Source organism: Daktulosphaira vitifoliae, unplaced genomic scaffold (genome assembly GCF_025091365.1).
Source record: "Daktulosphaira vitifoliae isolate Bord-2020 unplaced genomic scaffold, ASM2509136v1 Scaffold_5, whole genome shotgun sequence".
Lineage (NCBI taxonomy): Eukaryota > Metazoa > Arthropoda > Insecta > Hemiptera > Phylloxeridae > Daktulosphaira > Daktulosphaira vitifoliae.
In genome coordinates this window covers 11,161,916-11,188,769 of record NW_026099576.1, presented here as the reverse complement: position 1 = coordinate 11,188,769, position 26,854 = coordinate 11,161,916, and the positions used below count along the sequence as shown (strand labels likewise).

General features: G+C 29.6%; 1 protein-coding gene across 6 annotated transcripts in view; it reads left to right on the top strand.

Moving 5' to 3' along the window:
• Positions 1-24,451, top strand: part of LOC126907808 (polyprenol reductase) — a 38,418-nt gene extending 13,967 nt beyond the window's left edge. For 2 of the 6 annotated variants that reach the window (XR_007704620.1, XR_007704621.1), the window contains 2 exons: positions 5,286-5,374; positions 24,411-24,451. The gene's annotated coding sequence lies outside the window, so the exon portion shown is untranslated. Of the gene's footprint in view, positions 1-5,285; positions 5,379-13,484; positions 13,672-24,410 lie in introns of those variants that run through there. The other 4 variants (XR_007704618.1, XR_007704619.1, XR_007704617.1 and 1 more) reach the window with 3 other exon arrangements.
• The last annotated feature ends 2,403 nt before the right edge of the window (positions 24,452-26,854 follow it).

Here is a 26,854-nt window from a genome sequence, read left to right as displayed (position 1 = left end):
TACTTATTATAGCCTTACAAAAAAAATCTCTTAGTTATCAGCTGAAAAATCATTGTTTGTAAAATTTCAAGTTCAAGTCAGAGGTTTTTTGAGCGAAATGCTATTGCAAATATTTACGCGTGATCATTGAAAGTTATTAAAACATTATTTTTAATTCTTCTGAAGTATTTGAAAAATGTTGAAACAACTTTTTCATAATATATTACATTAATGTAAAATATTATGAAAGACAATTATTGATGATAAATTTTACACTTGGCTTTCTACAACTGAAATATTTTCCCATTATATCACTTGACAGATCACACGCATAGAAGTTCGATTTATGCAATTGTTTGCCTATTGTTTCAGACTTACTCAGTACTTAAGTATGAAATAGGATTTATTTTTCACTCGTTACTCATGAACGAATTTGGATCACTTTAAGTCAAGCGTGTAATGTATCGATGCGCGACACACATTTATAACTCCAAAAGGCTGAAAAACAGCCATGTAAAATTCATCTGTTATTGTTCAATTAAAATATTTTGGTTTAAAAAGTTGTGATAATTTTCACGTAATTTCATACTAAAAATATGATAACTTAATTAAAATTTTGTTCAACACGTGTAAGTGTTATTAAATCAATTTTTGACTAATAAGTTTTATACACATAATCTGTGTAACGTAACTTTTACGTATGCATTAAAATAATTTTTTTTTATAGATAATGTTTTACAAGATACTTAAAAGTTTTCATTATTATCGTTTTAATTACAACTATTGATTGATATGATTTCATTATTGTAGTTCGATTATATTAGCAGATATATTACGTCATATTATATTACAATTATCAACAGCAGAAGTTTTATTTTACCCCTAAAATAATTATTAAAATGATTGCTACTTTTTTATCTTTCAAAGAATCTTAAAATCAAACATAGTATGCCTATAAGTAAAATCCTACGGATATTTGATCCGCCATTTTAAATAATGAAAAACAAAGCTTATATAAAAAGTTGTTTTCAAATAATTGTGTTTATACGTAATTAATGATTTTAACGATCCATAACAATTTTAAAGAAAAATTATAAATATATAATTTGATTTGTCTATAAAAATAAAAATTTCAATAGATTAAAAAAGTTGTTTATAAGGAAATGCTAAGAGTTATTAAAACACATCTGATGATCATATGAATACAAAACATTTAAAAGTAACTAATGAATGTAAACAAATTTATTATTCTTATTTATTTATTTTCAATTTATAAAAAGAGATTAATTTAGGTGCTTTTTTTTCGTCAGTAATTCAAATGATCAAATTTCTGCTGGGTCGATTTATCAAAAATAAAAAAGTATCCTATTGGATCTAAAGGCATCATAGTTTTGAAAAAGTCCCCGTAAGGGAAATGTCTCGAAAAATGACAAGTGTTTTTAAAACAGTCAATATCAATATTTCACTTTATTTTTTTACTTTTATTTTTTCACTTTACTTTGAAATAAATTTTTAACAACTTGATGTATCATCACAAAAATTTGATTGGTAATACTTTAGACATTTACTTTGCTTATAACATACTTTTTTCAAAATCCTGACATTAATCAATCAAAACATATATATAGTTTTTTCTTAACAAAAACTTTACTGTGAAAAAGGATCGAGTTCTAACCCCATCCCATCAAAGTAGTGATATTGTCTACATTGTGAGAAAGTTTGCTCTTTTTTAAGTTTATAAGCTTCAACCCAACTTGTATGAGCAACATTGCCTAACACACGTTAAGTTTTTTTTTGAATGAAGCATAAAATAGATTTTTTTGCAATGTCCAATAAATCTGAACCTCATTTCCCACGTAATTCTTAATCGAGTACTAATCTAGTTCTTGACCAACAACAGGCCAAGTGTTAAGCTACACAAATAAAGGAGAAATGTTGCTCATCATAAATATAGGATTGAAATTTATGAACTAAGAATAAAATAATTTGGGCACAATATAATGCCCTGCTATACAAAAGAGCCAGAAACACGAGTTATATACAACATCTTATAGATATACCAATTATGTAAAAAAAAATCCTTAAATAAGCTATAAAAATAGTTATGACTTTTTAGATATGTCATAAGTAACAAAATACATGATTAGTAATACGTTGTATCTCACATTAATTAAGCAAAATTGACGTAATTATTTTTTATAAATACGGCTTTATTGTGTAATACACATATTCACATATTTATTCAAGTTACTTCGATATTGTTTAGCATTTCAGATTTCTTACAGAAGTAGCAATATTTTATATTAAGTTTTGAAATTGTTATCATCATTATTATCTGGAAAGATTATTTCGCGCAGTACATCCAGATGACTTAATAAATTAATTTTCTTCCGATTATTATTTGTTAATATATTTATGATCGTCGTGAACGTTTCATTATTATATATATATATATATTTTAATTTTATGTTTTATAAAACTATAATAGTTTTTGAAGTAAGTTACTTACAAGTAATAAAATAATTTTAATTTTAACAATTTGAAAAATGATGTTTTATGTAAAATATTTTGTATTATTAGATTACTTTTATATTATTAAATTTATTGTATTCTTCGTCAAAAATACTATAAATATATATAAGCTTTTTATTAAATAAAATTAAATAGGCCCAATCTCCAGGTATTGCCACGGGGTCCATATAGTTCTTAATCCGGACGCGATTATAAGATCGTTTATTTTAAAAAAATAACAATTTTTAGATTTGTCCATTTACTTGCACTATAAAACCTACTTTTACATCAAATTTCATACGGAAAGTGTCTTATAATTTTGATAATGAGCTAGTAACAAGATTGAAAACTTGATAAAATTCTTATTTTAAAATGGCTTAATTGCATTGTTCTATACAACTGGAATATATTTTTAATTTCAAAAGCTAATATTAAAAGGAGACAGTTATACGGGTATTAAAAAAAACGGGCAAATTATTTTGTATAAAGTACATTAGATTGCTAGAACTGTGCGCTCAAATAAAGTAGTTTTGGTGGAATGTGATTATATTATCATCGAATTACAATAAGGGCACTTATAATCATGTGTATGTTTATGAGTATAAAAATTAAAACAAAACTGCACGGTTAGTTAACCTGCTTATTCATTAATCATTATGCTAATGAGGCTATTTTATGTGTATTTTTATGGTGGTATTCAGCAGTAATTAAAACCACGGTTCGAAGACAATCGTTAGTTTTATAATAATTTTCTAATGTAATTTCTTCAACTATCAAAAGAATTTATAAAAATTTCCTTGCGCATATTTTGATATCAAATGTGAATTTTCAAATAACACAATATTTTTGTATAAATGATCAGGGTACTAACTAATGGGCAGAAGTCGATAACCAGTTTAAGATAAACGATTAATGATGTTAAAAAACTGATGAAAACGTGCTATAAAATGAACTCGCTGGTAACCTATATAGAGGCAAAATTCATTAAAAATATTCAAGCGTAAAGAAACAAATACTTATCGGAACACTCGGTTTGTGTAATCGAATCGTTGTAATTCAGAAGTAGACGGTTATCGCCTATGGAAAATCTAAGCGTTATTCGAATAGCGTTTGAATGGTGACGATAATGATGGCTTGTGCTTGAACAAAATTACAGAACAGCACATTTGATATCCCACTGGATTATTCTATGGAATATAAATCTGTCTTATACATAATTAACGACGATAATTCATAGTATGAAAGCCATCCACGCGAAACAAACCAATAGCATTGTTATTCATTGTAATAATCACCAGAGTAAAATCTGAGCCCATGTGATGTTTGGAATAAAAGATATTACTGCAAACATACTCTTTTTATAATATGTTACGTGTATTTTGATCCGCGTTGCACACGATAGATAGTGCACTAGTGTTTTACGTGATGCAGATGCTCCTCTTAAGGAAAAGTCGAGTACTATTCAAGTGTTTTCAATATCTGTCAGCACGTCTGAACACGCGATTTCCGACATTGTCCCACTTTTAGTTATGCTTGTACATTACTTTTTAAGACATTTTCGTGGAAATTAACATCCTATGTATGTATGTTTGCACGCTCAAAGCGACATTACATTTTATCTGATTTGAGTTTGTTCTATTACCGAGCTATGCAGACTAGACAGTGTCTAACAGAACTACTACAATGATTTACTATCAACACTTTTATTGTATAGAACATTCTATATACATTTCATCAACACCCGTAATAATACTAACAATGGCTTTTGTTTTAAAACACTATCTCATGTTCTATAAGTGTAATCGACCGTAGACATGTTGGTACGAAATATTTATAGTTTCGTAGTTTAAAAATGTTTCGTTTAATTTTACGGATTCAGTAAATTGAACAAATAGATAAATAGTGTAACCCAATTGCGATGAATTGTTTAAATTGGCGATTCAGGAAAGGGCGTTAAAAAGAAAAATGCGGAGAATGCAACTACATTAAGACTCTTCGTACTGTCAACGATTTTTGGGGGAAAAAGCTGAGAACAATTATTTAAAAGTTTTGAAAAAAAAATTGAGTTTTTTTTTTTTTATTAAAAAATGAATTCATTTCTTTGTAAATTATCTTGTATAATGCAATTAGTTCTAGAAAATTCAGTTAGTTTATTTAGTATACTTTTATATACATTTCTTATCAGATCTCTTATGTAATAGTCACTAATTAAATTAACGAATTCGGTAAAAATTTCCATATCCATTTAAATAGGAGGACTGTAGACCTATCCATATCAATATTTTCAAAAAAACAAACGTTTTTAGGATAAAATTATAGAGTATTGCACCATGTGTTAAACATATTAGTAATTCGCCTGCGAATATGTAGAAAAACAAATGTTTACTAATAAATCATATTTAATATTTATTTTACTGTAACAGTCCTCGACAAATAATATTAAGTACTTTTCGCCTTTTTATTTTACATACGACTCACCTCCAAAAGATTTATCTGATAAAATATTGGGTCTTATTCTCTTGTTTCCTCAGGTGTTTGTGTGTTTGCTATTACTTATTCTACGTTATTCTAATACTATGGTACGAGTACACCCGCAGGATTTTCTCAGTTGAGATACGATTCTTATGGTTGTACACTGAGTATTTACACTTTGTAATCAGCGTGATATTATATCACTATGCACAGTGATAGTTAATAACTATATAACTAACATTAAAACATCTGCGTATGCGACACCTCATTTAACAACTATACTTGTATATTTAGCTAAAACAGTACTGACAATTTTGTTCCAGCTTAAAAAAATGAACTTAGTCAATATAGTGTGCTTCGAACAATTATATTACATGCACGACTTCTTAACATAACAACATAACTTATATGTGTACGTAAGTGAATAACAATGATATATTTTTTTACTTTTAAACATTAGTAAATATTACCTAACTTTACCTTTGAAATCCGTTTTTTTTTTTTTTTTGTACATCTGATAAATATTGAAACAAAAAGACACTTGCGTAGAAATAGTTGATGCCCGTGTTTTAACTTGTTTCATATATGCCAACACTTTTGGGGACTAATGTTTCGATATATCACGAAAAAATATTAATTGTATTTGCATTTTTTAGAAAATGCATTTCCACCATAATTTCTAAATGAAAAGTATTTTTTCTCGAAAATTTTTTGTTCTTGGAAGAAAGGATAATCTTTTCTTACACATTTGTATTGATTGTATTTTTATCCTTAATCTCAGTTAAAAATACATAATGCATCACTAGAATTTTATTCTTCCAGAAAGACTATAGAAACTAGAGATATTTTTCAGTTATACATATAATTTATGGATTTATTTATAAAATATGGTATTAGAAGTTAAATATTATTCATAATACTTGTGTATCTGATATAAACTTCCACGATCAGCAATACTACATAAATTCTTATAAATAAATAAAATTATAGAAAGATGAAATTTACGAATAAAAAAAAACACATACACGTTATTATTCGGTTATTGGAGTAACACTGTATACATTACACAGTAATTACAATATTGAGAATAATAACAAACCTATATTCTTTAGCTATGACATGGGTCAATTTTAAGAAAAATATATTTCATGCGTTTTTATTTAAAATACATGAATTTCAGGTTTACTATATTATTATTCAAATTCTCTTTTGATTAGTTTTTATTATAAAATTTCCAATGAATAACTTTGTATATTCATTATAGACATAATTGTGCCTGTGTTGAAATCCTAATAAAACTAGTGTAATAATGTATATTTTAATATTAGTAACATAAGTCAAGTCAAATTTATCCAATTTAAAAAAAAAAATACACATACTTATGTAACGAAGCTCGTCAATATCGTTAGTAAAACCTTTTCCGTGTTTCCTAGTGTTAGGACAATACTTAGTGAAACTAAATTTACATTATACGTAAAAATTCTGCTAAAAAATAAGTCGCTAAAACTTTTTAGGTATTAACTCCCTTATTTAAGAATTCTATATATCAGTGATATATTATAGTCTATATTAAATAACACATGAATGCTAATAAATTAACATTCTAGTCTAATATTTTTTTCAATAAAACTAGTAGTGTGCTTCTTAACGAATGATTGACTATGTGTATTTTATGTACAAGTGTAATTATATGGCAGTTCAAATTAGAGGCAGATAATCCATCGGTAAACCAGGATTTTCCCAGTGGACCCTTCGACCTAGCTATCATTTATCTTACAACAGTGCCTCAAACTTTTCTCTTGTCCAAACTTCTCTTAAAATTTCTTTCAAAAGTTTTTAGGTTATTTGAACATTAAATATCTTAAGAATTTTCAAAGCAATATGTAATAATAATGGGCAATACAATATTTTATTATACCATTGTTTTTATAATAGTTTCTTGTGTTTTTTACGTGAACACATATTAACTATCAACATTAGGTTGGCTAAAAGCCATTATTATACCCGTGACATAAATAAATTATTTATACACGTTTAAAAAAATCGCTGATTTTAATCTAAGGCAAATGCGTGTAATATCAGTATTGGCTTTCGAATTATAAAGTTAAATTTTTTAGATGCTACTGAAAGTTGGATTGATGATAATGAGTTCTATGTAGATATACATTCATATATGTTTATAAAAACCGACTATTTGATGTGTCTGAAAATAACATCTACGACGACATTAAATATCATTTAACATCATCATGGTTTTAAATTTTANATTGATGATAATGAGTTCTATGTAGATATACATTCATATATGTTTATAAAAACCGACTATTTGATGTGTCTGAAAATAACATTATCTACGACGACATTAAATATCATTTAACATCATCATGGTTTTAAATTTTAATTTTTTCTTTTATCCGACATTTTTCCTGTATTGTTTTTTTACACTTAATATTATTATATGTTGACAGTCGAGTATTCTCTCTAAGCTCATCTCGTAAATTAACGTTGTATTAAGATAAGGATACAAGAACCTAAGCTCCAAAGAATTCTAATTTAAGTACACAGTGTAATATAAAACATTTTATTTTTAAACAACTCTTCTGGCTCATCTACATTTATATAACTCGTATTCTTGTTCAGAAAATAATTTTTACGGATTTATATTGTTTTGTGAGTATTTGTCAATACAGTGTACAAATGACACACTGAAGACATAAGCTCATTGCTAATGATTTAACGTTTTGAATAAATATAGATATGGTTTAATATTCTGAATTACGAGTTATGAACGAAAAATAATATTTTTACAATAGTTAATAGGTCGTCCAAATTGTTGGAATATCGAAATTAGACTTAACGAAATTCTAATGTTTAACGTTGCTAATTGTAGTTTAAGCGTTGAAAAAATGTTATTGCTTGGCAAATAAATGTTCGATAAAGCCGATTGCAGTAGAACTATATTTTATTTCATTTGAATAGTTTGTTCTATTTTGATCGTTTAGTAAACATAAATATTAAAATTCCTTTAAGGATTCAATAAAGCAACGTTAAGTAACTAAAAATTGTATAATAATGTTAGTCGTATTAGATTCTCGTTAGGTTTAATGAATTTTTAAAATTATTTATGGTTTTATGTTGATCGCATTATGCGTTACAATTTTCCATTAATAATGCGATTAACTGACGGAAATTTAATTTACACGCTCCTATTGAACTTTCAATGTATATGCACATAACCCTTTGGACATTGTGCGAAACGTGATCAAGCACATTATGTCTGGGACTCAACCGGAAACGGTTAATATAAATTTAACGGAAATGGCGATGTTTCGTTTCTATCTGAACGATACGGCGCATAGAAATCATTTTCATATGGAACGGGGCAGTCACTGTGATTGAGCCAACTTTAGGGACCATCCGTGTTATCTCGTTGCACAAATACATATATATGTATTATCATTTTTTATGTGCGAGTTAACTACAGACGCCCGTCCTGGTCGACATGCGGACCATTGCGCCGCGTATAACGCTTATCGTCAGTTTACAAAACCATACAACGGTACTACTTTATGCATTCATGTTGTACATTAAAAAATATCGTGCTCTACTAAGAGATGACAAATAAAGGGCGTCGACATGATAAAACATTCGATTTAAACAATAATACTTTTACACGCTGTCACATTAAATATCATGTAAAGTTACTGACGTTTAGTCCATCAAGCATTTTATTAATTACAGTGCACACGCACACTACTACATTACACGTTACCATTTTACATTTCAACCTTAAATAATAGTGTACGTTTAACAGTCTAGTGGTGTAAATTAACACGAGTTCTTGAATAATTTACACTTCGTTATCTTATACTATTAGTAAAATATTTTTCAAATAATTTATCGACGCAATATTCGTGAAAACAAGTAATAAAAAATAGTATACTGACGACTTTCAGTACGCAAGGTTAAATTTTAAACTGTTTTTAAATGATCCGTTATCTTTCTTATTGTATCTATTTTAATTTATAGCAACGCTGTACACATATATAAAAAAATTATCGTTTCTAATTAGCGTATGATGTAAACACGAGTAGAAATCGTCACACCCATAATTATAATGTATTCATTAAAAGTTAGCCATAAAAAATTTCAATTTATCTTCCAGTTAGCTAAATCATTTTTCACACATACATTTATAAATCGAACTTCCTTGTTTATCTAACCTTAACAGAATTTTATACATAAGCAATTATAGAAATCGTTCATCGTTTTATCTTTGACGTCAAATGTTGTTTTTTGTATAGTTTTGTCAAAGTATTCTAACTTAACTGATTTGTAATATTATTTAATATTTATTTTTCGTCACTGCTAAGTAAAATAAAAGTAATTATTTAATTAAAACTTCATTTCAGAGTAGCAGTTTGTCCGTTAAACGTTTCACTACAAATGTTATGAAATATTATGGGCGTGAATTAAAAATGTATGTACATAAACATTTTTGTTGGTGCAGATATAATTTGTAAACGTTGATATATTACACTACGTTCTATTCTTATAAATTTGTAATCTATATGTATTCTTTTTATTATTGCTGGCACTATGTCTACATTTTGTTGGACCGGTTTTTTTTTTGTCAATTTTAAACGCCATTTTCTGAGTTATGAATTATAATTGTTGTCGTTCCGTCCGAAAGCGTGATATGATTATTATAAATGTCTCTTGTTTGCGCCATTGCTATAAAAAATCTTTTAAACAACAATCATATGCCATCATATACGTATCTTGGCGATGACGAATTAAAATTTCTTAGTGAACAACTCTAGACACAAGAAGATTTTAAATCGATATAGATGTTGATGTTTTTTTAACTAATTACTTTTTTTAAGATCTTCGTCGTTAATATTCTATCCTAATATATGAATTTTACATACAACGTTATGAATATTAAAAAGAAAATGAAATATACATAAACGATTTTTAAAAATAACGTATAAAATATATTAAAAAAACTTGTACACATTTTAAAGGTTAACCAATTTCCATATTGTAAGTTAGGAATACAACTTTTTTTATTTATGTGACATGAGTATCAAGTCGAATACTATTCCAAGTCAGTAAGAACTCATCACGACGGCTGTGACATCGAGACTTAAAATTATAATAATTATTATTAATTTGAGTCAGACAATGTTCTCCCATTGTGTGTATACTCTTCTCAGGCTGTTACGGCTCGTGAGACATCAAGGCATTTCGAGTCACGGTTCGAGTTAATGCAAGACACATTACAGTGGCACGAGTAATTAAAAACACGCAACATTAAACGTAAACAGGATGCCTAAATCTCAAAGTGTCCATTCTGACGGATCACGATTTTTATAACGATAATACTTTTTATTGTTTTAATTCATACATTCGGTTTATTTTTGATAATACTTTTAGATTTGCCCACTCGCATTTGGACCGGATTTAATTAGCGTTGCAAAAATAAAACTCTATTATATTCCTTAAAAATATATTTGTTCTTTAATGAGATTCTTTTGCCGAAATAAATATTCATTAACGACATTGCGGATGTTACTTTATGTTGTGGTTTTTCTCGACTAAGATTTGATATCAAATAATTCTTTATTAATTTTTAATTGGTGGCATATAATAAGATGCTACTACCACCCTATACGTACACATTAATTAAAATCGTGATTCTATTTTCGTAGAATTAGGAAAGTCATGTTTTCATCTTTATAAAAAAATAATTACCTGAACAGTGTAACCAATATAAAATTTATATTATTACTGAAACTCGTGAGTTTGGGGTTACACAGCATTATATAGAATTATTTATAAAATTCCTCTCACTGGATGTCATTATTTTGTGTTGGAAGTTGTGTTTTTTTTTTTTAGCTGAAGCCTTCGCAATGTTATTTCAAAAACTGTTAAAAGAACCCATTTTTGTTTTTGTCAATCGTTAAAATCTATTTAGAACGTAAAGGCGTTTAAATTTATTGCTAGTTAAAATGTATGCGCGTGACATTTTCAAGGGAATGGGAAATATGTTATTATTTTTGCGATGTTTTAACTTGGGGGAAAAAATATGCTGCTCATGGATGACAGATGTATGGTGGGGGTAAGCTTTATGGGTAATTTAGGGATAGCAATATATAGACACCACACCTCACACATATTTTTAAGTTATTATCGCATCATTATTATCTCACGTCTCTTTGGCACGTTTATGAAACGTGCTCGTCCCAACGCGTGTACTTGAAAATATATTTTTGAGTACATTTATGTCCATCTGTGGTGGTCGACGCAATGAATTTATAGGAGACTTTTTTACTTGATACTAATTTGTGGATTAATCCCTGTTCATGTTTGTAGACGCATAAAAAACATTTATAGCTGTTGCGCATTAATTTTTTTCCATTTTAATGACTTTGAACATCAAAATTGTGTTGAACTTGTATTAATGTGTAGCAAAAAATTCTCGGTCGTTCATAGTGAAATTCAAGTTGAGCTTTTACGGTAATATTATCGTTAAGCACGATATAACAGATCAATTAAACTGAAGATAATTTATTGGACGTTTCAATTAGATTTCTTAAACTACTTTTAGAATAATGATTAATAAACGACCGTACAATGTTATAACATTGAACGAAAAAACATTTGACAGATTCTTATGCCTTCTATACATAATTTTTAAAAAATACAAACAAATGCATTTTCCTTAAATATATCTAAAACAAAAAACAATACTAACGTTATTGGCTCATGGAACTCGTGGAAGAATATTATAATGCACGCGGCCCAAAAAAGAAATATATATTGCGGTTTTTGTGTTTTATTTATTACTGTATTTGAGGTTTTACACTTGAAAAGTAACGTTTTGGTCTGATGAAACCGAATAAAGTCATTAGCGGATTACATGTATATAGGTATAGTCGATTTGAACAAAAAAAAAATGATCGAGTGTACGATGGAAACCGTGATTGTTTCACCAAGCAAACCCACACCGCGTCGGTTCCTCGCACCTGTAATGTGGTACACCTATTAACATAGTTACGCAGAGTTTACGGTTTACCGTATAGCCTAAAACTTTTCCTTTTTTTTTTTATATAATCGGTCGGTTTGATTGAGCTCTACTCGATTAAAAAAAAAAAAACTGTATCGTTTTGGGTTTGCGCGACATGCTTATCAATTTGATTTGAATTCGAGACGTCTCTTTATATAATACATGGTTGTGTTTTTAAACTAGTTTAACGCGGCAATTATCGTTGTAAACGCAGGATTTTTTAGTCAGACCAAAGAAGCTATTCGCATTTAATCGACCCAAATAATTTGTTTCGTAATGAAAATTGCTGCTTGACATACATTAATACGTGTGTTCAAGTTTTTGCATAAATTATTTATGACATTTACATGATACGACTATTATGTTAGTAATTTAAAATTTAATTAACGAAAGGTAGTCGATAAACTTACATAATGAATAATTAGCGTAAATTGGGCCTTTTTGTACTTGGACTAGAATACTAAAGTACGCTTATTTTCAGGAAATTTAATAACGATAAAATAAAATAAAAAACGTGTTCGGTCGTAAAATTACGACAGTCGGTGTAATTATGATTAAGCGACTACAACAGAGTAATCCCATGTAACACATAGGACGAGCTGTATTCTATAATTGATGAGCTAAATGTGTCGCTTAATATGCACAAAGTATCGTAAATGATCATTTAAGGCTTAATCGGTCAAACAAATGAAGGTAATGGATTATCGTACTTAGTATATTTATTACACTGTAAACAATTTCGTTAAATTTCACCTAGTTGTACTAGGTAGATTTACACAAAATTAAAATTTTTTTACGCATAATTCATATATACCCTGTGTGTTTCATGTAGTCTGACAAATCCATATACTTTTCTTATGTTATCTGAACCTCGCGGGACACTCTGTGCATGACCAATTGTTCTTATAAATTTACTCGAATTTTAAAAAGTTTTAACCATATTTTTTTATAAATTTCAATGCCAGTTAGTTGATTGGAAACACAAAATGTGTTACTGCACATTTTGTGTTAATTCCGACCTAAAATGTATTACAATGTACATTATACCAACATTTTTTTCATTTACCTTTATTATTGCTTTTAAATTTTTTATTATTTTACTATATTTTAAATTGTTAGTGCGATTTAAAATTTACATATATGACGATTTTAGTATATTTTTATTGTGAGTATTCTGGTCATTATGTAGTGAATTGTTTCCTTTTAGCGACTGCGAAAATTCTACAAAAATAATTATTAAAAAATGTTGATTTCTTTATTTTTAATACGCAAATATGCATTCAATTAATTATTTATTTTAATTGGGCTTATTACTTTGGTTATGAACATTTTTTTCAATCGCGTTGTTAATACTTAATCACAAACTGGTGTTATGATCTAAAATAATATATATCGCCTAGTAGAATAATTATTGCGTAATGAATTAAATAAATCCTATTATATGTTACAGAAATATTTTAAAATGTACAAAAAACACACGTATTATAACATTTGAATTTAAAGCCGTTGATCCTCGAGGACACGTGGAACTTTTATTTGGCGTTATCAATCGGCTAAAAATATTCACCAACGTCATAGAAAGGGGCAACGTACATAACTAATTATTTGCGATTAAAAAACCAAACGATTCACTTGAAGGTATAATATATGTCTTGCCTATATGGAATATCAATTAACAATGAGTTTGAATTGTTAATCGATTGAATGAAGGTTTATTTTTTGTACCTACTTACTTCGCGTTATTATTATTTCATCATTCCAAAACTTCTTATTGTTTGTTTGCCAAATAATGTTTAGACTTTTTTTTTTTTTTTTCGGTCCAAAGTTTATACGAATTATTATGGCGATTTTTAAAATACCACGTTTGCTCCTATGCCTAAGTCATTTATTATGTGAAATATGCGTCAGTTAAAAAAAAAAAATACACGATTGCTAAAAAAAATTAATGCCTACAAAGCGAATGAAGTTTATGTTCATTATGGTATATAATAATGTTGTTTTATTATCATTTCCTGTACAAACGATAAACATTATTAACAAAAAATAATTAAGCTACCTTAAAATACTGTAATAAATTACTTTGGACAGTATATACCAATTTCAATTAAAGACCACGTGCAAAACTTCGTTGAAAGCTGAACCGATTGAATCATTTCATTTGACTAACGTACAGTTGTTATTCCGATCATTTGCTTTGTACGTGCACTTATTGTTTTGATTGCGTCTTAAGTAGTAACAAAACAATCAATAATAAACCTTACGAGTTTTGACTTCGTTTATTAGTTCCCACGATAGTCATCCTATTTAATTTCACTAGAATGTAATTGAAACGCTATGCGGCAACGTCCAAGTCGGTTCCTGTTGGCTTGCCCATAGATTTGGTATAGCCCGTAGGCAGTTACGACCGACACATAATAATAAGTGATTGTCGTGTTAAAAATAGTATATTTATTCGTGTGATGTTAATTAAAAATCCTATAAAAAAAATTTTGCGTTTACATAATAATTTAAACTTGTTGACAAAAAAAAAAAAATTGTCGACACGATCTAGTAAAGTCTTAGCAAGTTTTATGCGTTGCAACATTTTTGTATCTCTGTTTGTCGTCTAAATTGGAACTAATTATTGTCAGTACGTCATAAATGGCAATAGTTTTTTTTGTTCTCATTTTTGTCGGCCGACTTCATTTCGTTACGAGAATGTTTTTAGTAAGACGGCAATATTTTTAACATGGACGTCGTAACCACTACAGCATAACGCTGCACGTGTTCTAGTGCAACTTGTATTAAAAAAAAAAGGTTGCCGTGTTTGAAATACGGCGAAGGGATAAACGTGATACAAAACATCGTTACAATAAAATACTCGTCGAGCTAATCGATAACCGCTCGCGCATTATGACCATTTATCGAACTTCCGGTTTGCTGGAGGATGGCAAAGTACACCGGATGGTATTAATTAAAAATCCAGATGGTGTGTCCGACTCGCCTCCTTGTGCACACAGACCGAACGTACATGTCCTTTCCGGTCTTCAGTGCCCTTGATGTGATGATTTTTGCGTTTTTCTCTGTGTGTACTTACCAGGCACACGTTTTATTTATTTACTCTGTGAGATTTTTACCCGGGCTCCATATGTAATCTTAAAACTAAATAACCCGAACAAAGGCTTTAAAATGGGGAATATTTACTCATTGTAAACATTAACAACTATATACATTTTTTTCAATGGGCCTAAGGATCATTCATAAGTAAGCGTTGATTGTTTACACAAGATGACTGTATAACGCAACATTCCACGATTCCCCGTAGCTCGGCTGTATATCTCAATTCTGAATAATTTCTCTTCGGATTAACTCTATTTCAAAATATCAAAAAGAAAAAAATAGCGCTGTATTACTTTTTATTAAAAAAAAAAATCATTTTATATCTTTATTGGTCACATTTTTCTATCAAAACTTCAGCATCAGAAACTATTGACGACGGTATTTGATGAAAAACTGATTATAAATATAGTTTTTATTTTTAATACTACTGGCCGCCTATTGTTAGTTCATTACTGCTAACTGAATACAGTATAATTAAATGAAAACTACAGAAAGTTTTTCATTAAACTTATTAATTTAGCTACGAGTTTTATAATATGGTTGAAATATTGAATTTTTATTATTGTGATTGCTATTAATCAATGTACACTTATTTTTCCGTCAGATGACCTCGTTTCAATTATTTAAATATCTATTTTAATATGTTATACTTCGTTTAAAGTATAACTTATTATTTTTCAGTCATAAATTTTCCCAAGGTTAATTTTTGTTACTTAATTTTACAAGAATGCGATTTGTCGTTTTTGACAATCCATTTTTTTATGTTTTAAATGAAAATCGTCCGACTAGTTGTTGTTTCAAATCAACTTCCTATTCTTTTCGTATTAACGCACCGGCTGTTAGTAAACATAATTTTAACAGAGCTAAATTATGTTCAATTTTTTTAACACAACATTTTTACGATAATACAAGTTGGATTAGCATATAATTTGTAAAACTCATTTATTATTTAGCATTATTAATATTTGATTTAATGAATATTAAACGAAAGCGGAGGAAAGAAGCACATTATTAATTTGGTGAAATTCGGTTACAATATTATAATATCAAAAATCTACTTATGACTCATTGATTATTTATTCCCGTGAACTAGGATATAGTGTTTTGCTGTGTACTGGTCATAAAATATGAATGATTATGTTATTTATGACTAGATTCTTTTGTATATATTATACAATTAGCATTGCTCTACCACGCCTGATAGTTTTTTACATGTAAGCATTACTACATTATGGTAAGTTGGCTAGTCGTTTACTAAACATAAAACCACCCAAGTTTAGTACGCATATATAGATATCGACTTTCGAATAGAAACATTGTTGAGAAACAGTTATATTAAATTATAATGTTTCCGTGTTTTGTAAATGGCAATCTCTTTAATTATCATTCTCTGTAAAATGTTATTTAAATTATTGATACTATAAAATTATATATGATATTATAATGTCAATAATTTAAATAGCCCATATATATGTGGGCTGACATGATTAATTGAATTTATCTGGTCAATAGCAAAAAATTGATAAAAATATTGAAAAAACCTTATCCAGTTATGACTTTTTTAATTATAAGCTTAGGAAACTATTTTTAATTCTTCCTTCTATTTTTTCGACTTCTATTTATAAATTAACATTATACTTGGACTTCATAACACGCAACGATGACTGCTGACTCAACTGTAATAATACAAAAGAGCTATTTTATAACTATGAGCTTATAACGAGTTTATACACATCTAAAACTTAATGCATCTTGGTTCCTCTAATGAGAGTTTGTGTCGACGTTGTGGGATGTACTCAAACTCGGTACGATCAGTTATTAATCATTTTTAATAATATGAGTGACCAATTTAGATAGTAGATAATTTATATTGAAAACCCGAAAACGAATCACAGAACAATTGTTTGGAATTTGCGGCAACGAATGCACTGAATAATTGGTATTCTTCGATTACAATTACTAATGTAATTGTAATTACATTAATTATTGTTAATTACAACATGAATTTGCTGTCATGGTCGCGTTTTAAAGGGTTTTCATGAATATAAACTATTTTGATAAATTTATACTTTACTGAAAAAGTACTGGAGCAAGTTGTGCGTGTGATGTGTACACGCAATGTACTTCAACCAGAAGAATATGACTCAGTGAATTTTTTACTGATGACATGACAAACCGTGAAATTTCTTGTGTTTATCCGTAATGAAATTTGATGATTGTTCAAAAGTGTTTATTTAAATGCGAATTGTAATGTAACTAATACGTCCTCGTTGAGTATCTCGAGAGATCATTCCATGGAATCTAATGCTGCAACAATGTTTCAAATCATTTATTCAGTTGAATTTTGTTTGCGCGGCCATCATTAATCACCTATAATATAACTGATGGGCACATAATAATTGCATTTATTATAATTATTATTGGAACTTAATGACTATGAATCATCTCTCTGGTAGGTAATTCATTTCATATGTAGAAGCATCAGCAGTTTCGTATGTATTCATTTTATTATTAATGATGGATATAAAAAAGTTAGCTAGCGTTTATGTTTTAGTTTAACAGCATTTGAGTTCTATAAATTAATGACCCTAGTAAAACAATAGTAGATTAGATAGGAAAATTAAAATATCTCAAATAACCATTAATTTATTGATTAACTTATTATTCATATTTAGCTCGGTCAAAGCATTCAAGTATGATTTGTAATTAGTCCTTGTCAGATTTTTGTAAAGTAATAAATAAAGCTTTTGATTTATAAATATATTTCTTAATGCATTAATATATTTAAAAAAATTAAAAATAAATAAAATCAATCCAACACCACAAAAGGTATCTATTTAGTGCTGATGATAAAAACATTGTTTTAGAAATATCAGTTAATAAGCACTGATATTTTTCTAATTACTTTTTGTGCTGTTGGTTTAATAAAATTTATTTTTAATTAATTAATTAAAAGTAATCAATTATAATTTTTTTCAGTTATTTTAATTATTTTTTTTAAACTACCTAATTGTTTGTTAATATTTTCTCGATTATATTATTATTAATTAACGATTGAAGTTAAAAAAATAGTTGCTTATCAATAATATTATAAATTTAATTAGTCGAATTAATTTTTCAATCTACGCATCTTTTAATTTTTACACTCGGAACAGTTGTACTGCGACTTCATAATACATATGGGTGATAATTTCCGATGTTTTTTTTCGAAACTCGTTTTAGATTTTAACGCGAATACTGAACCGAATGTAATGTAGTAATAGAGTGCGAAAAGTACCCTATAATCTTTATGGCTCTAAAGCACGTAACATGTAAGTATCGGTGGAATTACAAGACATTAACATAGATAATGGTCGGTAAAAATATGGAGATAACGTTGTTTGGAATTTAGTAATAATGCCTTAAGCCACAAAAGCTACAAAAAATTGCTCACGGCACGGCAGAAACAGCGTGGTACCATAAAAAAGCCAATAGAAACCTTACACTCTAGTACCGATAAAAAAGATTAAAAAAAAGTTTAATCAATAGACGGGTTCTATTAAGCTTGGAGGAATTTATAAATTATTAATAATTGCCACTCGGTCTGGTGAACGACGGATGATTTATGTGATGGGCATCGTTATCGCGGTTTTGAATAGTTTTGCTTCTTGAATGTCTTGATCAATTCAAACTGCCTTAGGTCGCGGCCATTGCAAGTACATTTTATCCTCGAGCGTGTTTTGCTTGCTCTCAATACCATTTATTGATCATTTTTGTAATGCTCGAGTGCGAGCAAATTGTAAATGAACGATTGTGTGCACAATTTTTTATTGTATTGAAAACGACGGTGACGTCCGCATAACGTTTGTGTGTCGTGTCCTTGGTGAAAGCCGTTGGCACTTTTTTTGTCGGTTTCTCCGACGTGAGACTGACTGTTTACAATAATTGAATTAATATAATGAGAATACTATTGTTAAATAGACATTTTATTGTACATTTTTTGCTGTTCTATTGTACGTAATTAATTAATATAAGTACCAAACAAGAGTAACAGTTCTATACTCATTATGTTTGTATATTTATTATGCAATTGTATTCTGTACTTATAGTTAAAGCGGATACAGCGCATCTGTTAGTTTTTATTATAAACTTTAAATGTCATATATATAGTGCCAGCGAAAAATAAACAAAACATTATAAAAATGTACATTTACTTACACATCATTTTATAATCGATGTGCTCAGAGTCTGCGTTTGTTTTTAATAACATAATTTAAATACTATAATAATATTCAGTAACAGCTGTTTAATCGGTAGAATTGCGTATGTTTACTGTTATAGATGAAAATATACGCTGCACCGTCAAATATTTGTTCGACCAGGACATTCCATACCCGTTTATTATTTTTTTGTTCATATTTTATCATTTAGTACAACGGGAAATGTCGATTTTGTCAGACGACTGTGGCGGCCTGTGCGCGATTTATCAAAAAATAAATGTATAAAAAAAAAATACCGAATTAACCATTTATCATTTTTATTAAACGACAATGAAAAAAATTCTATAACTGCCTCCCCTCCGCCTTCCTTATACACCCTACACGGGCATCGTTGTTCGTTTTTAAATCGTTCTGTGAATATAATAGTATTAATACCAGGCGATTATCATACTCACCGCTTGTGTGTATATGCGGCGTTTGTAGATCGAGTATAAATCAATATTCAGTGAAGTTTAAAAGCCGAGTCTTAAATTTATTTTTGGCAAACACAATGAATTTGTTGGAGAACTAGTTTATTTTGTTTCGTGTCAAGCGCACGTTATGGGTCAAAAATAATTGATGAGACAAAACTATTTAGTAATTTATTGTTCATACTGATACTGTCAAATCATTTTTATTGAAGAAGTTTGTAATTAAAAAGTTCAAAATGTTATTAAGTACTTTTCCCCTTACAATCGTTTAAGATTGTTTGCAGTATATTTTTATGGCGAGGAAATGACGTAGCCAGTCAAAGTTATGAAGTTAAATGATTCTTTACTCAACAATACACTTTAAGTTATTCAATATTTAACGAAATGGGTGTTGGCATCGGTTAACCTAATTGTCTTTAAAAATAAGCGGAGCCAATGACTTTAAAAATTCCTAATCGTGTGTTAGGTGATATTAATTAACACGCAGTCATATAATTATTTGAACAATCAAGACTAAGTAAATGGACATTGCTAGACCAGGCTAAATGCTTTCACGGTGTGTTCCTTTTCCAGGTTTCTTTTGAGCGATTTGATTGTAAAAATGTATTGAAGAAGTTAAGGATTATGCAAAAAATATTTAAATATTACTTGTTACATTAAGCTCATAATTAATTAATCTGCTATAACTTAAAACGAAAGACGAAAATGGCTAATATTTTTTCGAATTTATCTTGTATCATTCGGATTAAAAAAAGTAATTTATTAATTAAACTGGCGAAAATTAATTTTATTAATAACATTTTATTTCATATTCTTCCGTTAACACTAAAATGATAAGGTATCATTACTTAGTATTTAAATGGATATTTTGACAATAGTTAAATTTAAAACTAAAGGAATTAATGTTGTACTTTAAGCCTGTAATCAGTAAAAAGATAATGAATCTTATTAGAATAGTTACTCTGTATAAATTAAAATCAAGATTTTTTTCATTGATGTTTTGTTTTTATCGAATACATTGAAATGTTTATCTTACTTTTCATCTTTTAAACTATACATTCTTTATTTATTTCGGGATTTCTTCTTTGATACGATCTGATATGTTTTCATTCGATGTGCAAGTATATCTCGAATTTCTTCATAGGTAACTATCCCCTATGGAATGTTTGTTTTTGAAGTATTGCTCTTCCCGTTTCCGTTCCTTATCTTTAGATTCTTTAATTTCTTCTAGTTGTGCACAGCAATCGTCACGTCATGCTCTTTGAAAAAGTAAGCCCCTGGGATGTACCGCTATGGCGGGTGATGGGTACGCATTAAGGGATCTAAGATCTTTGGTTGATAATTGGACACGTTTTTTTCCCTTCCTTGTTTCCTTTATTGGTTCTGGGTTATATTTTCCTAGGACCATACCACCCTCGTATTATAGCGCAATGTGCACTCACGGAAAATCGTATATATATATATATATATAACCTATATAACCTCATTAATAGTGAGAGAAGTAAGTGTCGCATGCAATCCATCTTGTAGTTGAAATCATCGCGAAATATATACTCAGAGAATACAGCCCTTTCTAGATAGTAATTCACAAATATTTGACGATAGCATTACTCAGATTACACGTTTAACATCTTTCTTTGAAAAATATAGAAAATTTATAAGAGTTAAATTTTGGCTTGAGAAAATATCGCATGCAAACAAATGTCAACAAATTTACTATTTTTCGGTTTTGTATAATTTAATATTTTTATTTACATTCTGGTGATTAATTTTATAAAATAAAAATAACAACACAAAACCTATGATAAAAGTGATCACTGTTATTATTTTTAATTATGCGTTTGATTAGTTTTTTATAATGATTTTGCCGTTCTATCCAATAAAAATACTTACTGTCACAATGGCCGTGTCCCTCCTGAGACCTCTGACTCTTTATTAATGTATTTTATTTATAATGCACAGCCTGACTCAGAATTCCGTCCCCATGGGCTTCGGAGGGAACAGATTTCACGGAGAACCCCATGAGTTTTTATAATTGACCTAATGCGGTAAGGTAGGCGTTTCGTGCATGTGTATTTGTATTGATATAAGCCATAAATATATTTTTACAGCCTGTCAATTATGCAAATCGGCTGAGGGCGCAAGTGAATTTTAAAACCACGACTTGCAATGTTTATGATAACGTATCTATTTTGTTAGTTTCTATTAAAATGTCAACTAAACACGAATACATTAAAACGTTGCAGTAGATCTATGTGGGTTGCAATTGCTATACATTGATTTTTTATATATACACTGTCTACAGAATAAATACTAATATTGTAAATTTTTTTCGCCGGTAATAACGCGTTCATTAGTTTTAATGTAATCAGCTAAAAATGCAAAAACCATTACTGTTCTATATGTACACTCTACTTGATATTCTACTTAATCTTAGATTTAGAAACTCTGGCGTTTTAAATAGAATATACTTGAAACACGAAAGTGTAAGTATATATTATGTACTTAACTAAAAAAAATTCATGGTAACAGTAAATAGTTGTTAGGGTACGACGTATGCCTATCCTGACAACAATAATTTTTATGCATATATTCTAGTAACAATTTACATTAGTGTTGTGTGTAAATTTATTTTAATATATTTTGTGGTGTCTATGTACATTTTTAATGAGTAGTTTATAATACCAAACGCATTATTTAAATGTAAATTTCATTACATATATTCTCTATAAATATTTAATCTATAATTATCTTTAATTCATATTCATTGTGAATACTTTTATTCCATTCAAGAAAATATATATTAGGGTGATAAAAAAATAATTATGGGAACAATTAACGTATATTAATATTGTAAATTATTCATTTGATGTAAAAATCAAAAGTTTTTATGTCTATTCTCAGACGTTCCGTCTCATACTCAAATAACTTATAATACTTTTGAAACTATTAAAATATAATTTTAAGTAAAAATTAATAAAATTAACCCAAAAACACAAGAAGTATTTCATAAAAATCAGCAGATAGGCGAATACAATGTTTTTGTTATCAGTGCCTAACATATACTGTATCTGTATACGTATTAGTAGATTTTTTTCTAGTGATTTTTGATGTGTTGGGCTATTTTTATTTATTTTTAATTAATAAAACATAAAAAATCATAAATAAATTTTTTAAGTTTTACTTAATTAATTATTTTGTAAAAATAAATTAAAAATGTATTGTACTTCAATTATGAAAAATGATTAACACACACACAAAGTACAATTACGGGCTATACGTACATAATTTAAAAAAAAAATTTTTAGAAATATAATATAGTAAAATTTAATAAGTCGATTTTAAACAATGGTAAATTTGAAATAGAAAATTATAAATTTTGGTATTGAACATGTTTATTTGCTTCGGAAAAAAAACAAATTTATTTAGAATAAACCAAAATTGCAGATATTTAAAAGTTCAGTCATCAAAACCTTAAAAAGTACAATTGTTAAACAATTATTTTAAGTGTACAATTTTTTTTTTTACTTTGTCTATAAAAAATCTAAAAAATATTCAACATGCACGTAAAAAACACGACGGTTTGTTTAAATAAAAAGTACATACATTGCAATTTTAATTAGGCGTTATCAAGTGCAATGTATATGTATTTAAATCGGTCAACTTGTTGTACTTACGTTTCAAAAACAACTTATGAAAATGCCATATACTTATAAACGCCAAATATTAAATAACTATTTATACGAAGATAACCGGAAACAAACTGAAAAATGTTTTTTATCTACTGGACCTACTTAAATGCTTTTATTTATATTTTTTTATAAGCATAATGTAAACTTTCCTGGCTGACTTATTTTCCAAATGGATGTCGAGTATTTATACATAAATGATCGTTTGATAAAATATAAACAAAATGTGGAGAATAAAAGTAAAATAATTTTATGAATAACAGCCATTAACTGTTACACTTAAGATTTATGTTTACTCGTGTTTAGCTAACATTTTATAATGAAACTAACATTGTACGTTTAGGACTTCGTTGATTACGTCATAAAATCATTTTTTAGTTGTCTAGTCCGTATTAATGTAAATGTGTCAAGAAATTTAGCCGTAGCGATTTGCAATCAACCGCCTCTGTCTATGTAAACTCCATTATAGGTTTAACAAACAATTGTTAACCATCTCGGGATCCTCTAAAGAAAGTTGTTATTGGCACGTCTCCCTGACCCTTGAGGTGGTATCTAATGAAGCACTGGTATCTCTATACTCGGCGAGTAGTATTACTTACTGTAATATTATGCATTTTTTGATTCGTGCGAGTCTTGGTGATTTATAATAACGCCTTCGGGGTCGCAATATGCATAGGAAAATGACGCGTTTATAATCGTTGCAACATGGAAAAGCCATTAAAATTCGCAAATATAAAGTATACATAATGTCGTACGGTTATACTGATAGGGAAAAGTAAAAAAAAAAATCGCGTGTTTGCTAGAAAGTCTCTTGGAGCGTAAATTTACATTTAAATATAATATTAACGAAAAAGCGTTTTAATGATTTTATTATTTTTAGTTCCAAACTAATAGTGGTGATACGTTTTTTTTTTTACAGCGATCGCAACAGCTGTCTGACGAGGAACAACAATGTCGTCCGAGGGAACGGCAGTGGAAAGGGTGGCCAAGTTTGAAACATTTATCAACGATGTGCTCAAAGAAAGTCTGAAACAAATCCATCACGCCGTAGACACGGTTAACCAAGAAATTTCAGAGTTAAATCAAATGGAAAACACCATAAAAACAATGAGTCGATTGGCAGCCGAGCGACCGGGTAAGCCGTTAAAGACGCGGGTGAACGTGGGCTGTGACTTTTACATGCAAGCCAACGTCGAACCCAAAACTTTTTTAGTTTGTGTGGGCTTGGGCCATTACGTCGAGTTCACCGAAGCCGAAGCGGTGGCGTTTATTGGCCACCGAAACAAAGTACTGAAGGAGCACGTGGACGAATTGCGGGACAAAGGCGCCAGGACTCGGTCTCAGATCACTTTGGCTCTTCATTGCATACAAGACATACAAAAAATGTAATCACAGTACCGTTACAGTCCAATAATGTATTGTTCTCTCTAAATTGTTAATTTTTTAATAAAACTCAATAAAAATTTTCATGCAGGATATTCGCGATGTTTTATTCTGCCAACGACCATAACAGCTGTTGGTCCCCCAAAAATAAAAATTAGCCAATCGTTATTGTTTACCCGGGCCCGCTATTATCCGGAATCCGGCTTTTAGCTGAGGGCGTATTATACGGTCCCGCGGTGCTCACGACGCACACAAAAAGCGTTGCTAATGACTGCAGTCAGTTGGCCGAGTGGAATGGGGCGATTCAATTTTTTATTTATTTTTTTTTGTCATACCAATTGATTTTGATTGATCAAAGCGTACAGTAATCGTCGCATCGCGGTATTTAACGCCATGCGGACAATATAATACAAGTGGCGGTGCCGGATTCCCGTCGTCGTTGTCGTTCCCGAATCAAATCTTAAACGTTTTTAATTGAAAAATATTAACGGCATTGTTGCAGTAACAAGCCGATTAATTTAAACAATACGAGTACCCTCGAGTCGGTCGTTTAACTCGATAAGTACGGAATAATAACAGTCTATCTCTTAGCCAGTGAATTGAAATCATCCGAATGTAATGACAATGTGCCGTCATCGTTTACGTTGTATTCACCGATTGTTTTCTAACTGCGTTTGAATGTATTTCAAAGTTTCGAAATCCGTCTTAGCCTTTGCTTTTCACATCGATTGTGTAAAGAATATGCACTGCGCTCATTGTGCTAACGTATTTTCGTAAGCCCAATGACCGTTTTATAAAATTACCACGCGTATCATAACACCAGCGTATAAATATAATTTCAATTGGTACCCACGTCGAAAAGCAGAAAAAAAAAAAAAAAAGAGTTCAATTTATAGCGCTGCGCNAAAAAAAAAAAAAAAAAAAAAAAAAGAGTTCAATTTATAGCGCTGCGCGATCAGCATATTATTATTTGTGCGTGGAAACGCCGAACGGGGGCGGTTAAACTCGGCGAATGTTAAAAACCTTTGCACATGTTGTGCTCTCTTGTTATGTACTTACCGAAAAGATATTTTTCGAAACGTCGGCGTACAAGAGCCGCCCGAGTCCTTTTTGTTGTTGTTCTATGTTCTTCTTAACGTCAGCAAAACCAATGGACCATGTCACTTTGTATTGAAATGTGTTCTCGGTCAATTTACATTTTGGCAGTGGTCGACCCTCGGCAAAGGGGTTAAAACATGAAAAGACATGTCTTGGAGGATCGGGGGTTGTACAAAAACCATCTGGGTGTGCGTTGAGCGTCTTCTCTTTGTGTGTGAGAACTTTGTCCGAAAGAACCGCCCGGACGAGGCCGACACCTTTAAAACCGATTTAGGGCGTCCGTCCCCTCCGCCTGTGCGCAGTTGCTGCAGATGTGCTTAAAATTTCGATTTGACAGATGAATGGAATTGCCGGTACTGTCGATGGAACGCTAGAGAATTCTTAATCAGGTTTTACAGGAATAGAATGTGATATTGCAGTAGACCTTCTTACCGTTGTGTATGAAACGCACGGCAAAGGTCGGATGTTAGCCGGGAAAGGTATATAATATAATGCACATAAAATAATACAAAATGAAATACGTGAATAGACTTCGTCGGCGGATTAATAATAATATAATAAACCAGAGAGGCTTACGAAACATATTTTTTGTCATGTTCTCCCCCTCGTGAGCATGACGGGCCGTAGTAAAAAAAAAATGTCTGTCGTACCAGTGTCGATGTTGCGACAGAATAGGAATAGCATAATGTATTATTATTAGATACGTGTAGACGGTGTTTTCAGTATGTTGCTCGGGTAAAAAATGATACAATGAGAGAAAACAATGCGTTTATTATACGGTGACCGGTCAATAAATAAGCGCTTACACGCGGTATTTTGGACTGCAGCAACGATGTACAAAGGAAACCAACGATGGCACATATTACATTATTATATGGGTAC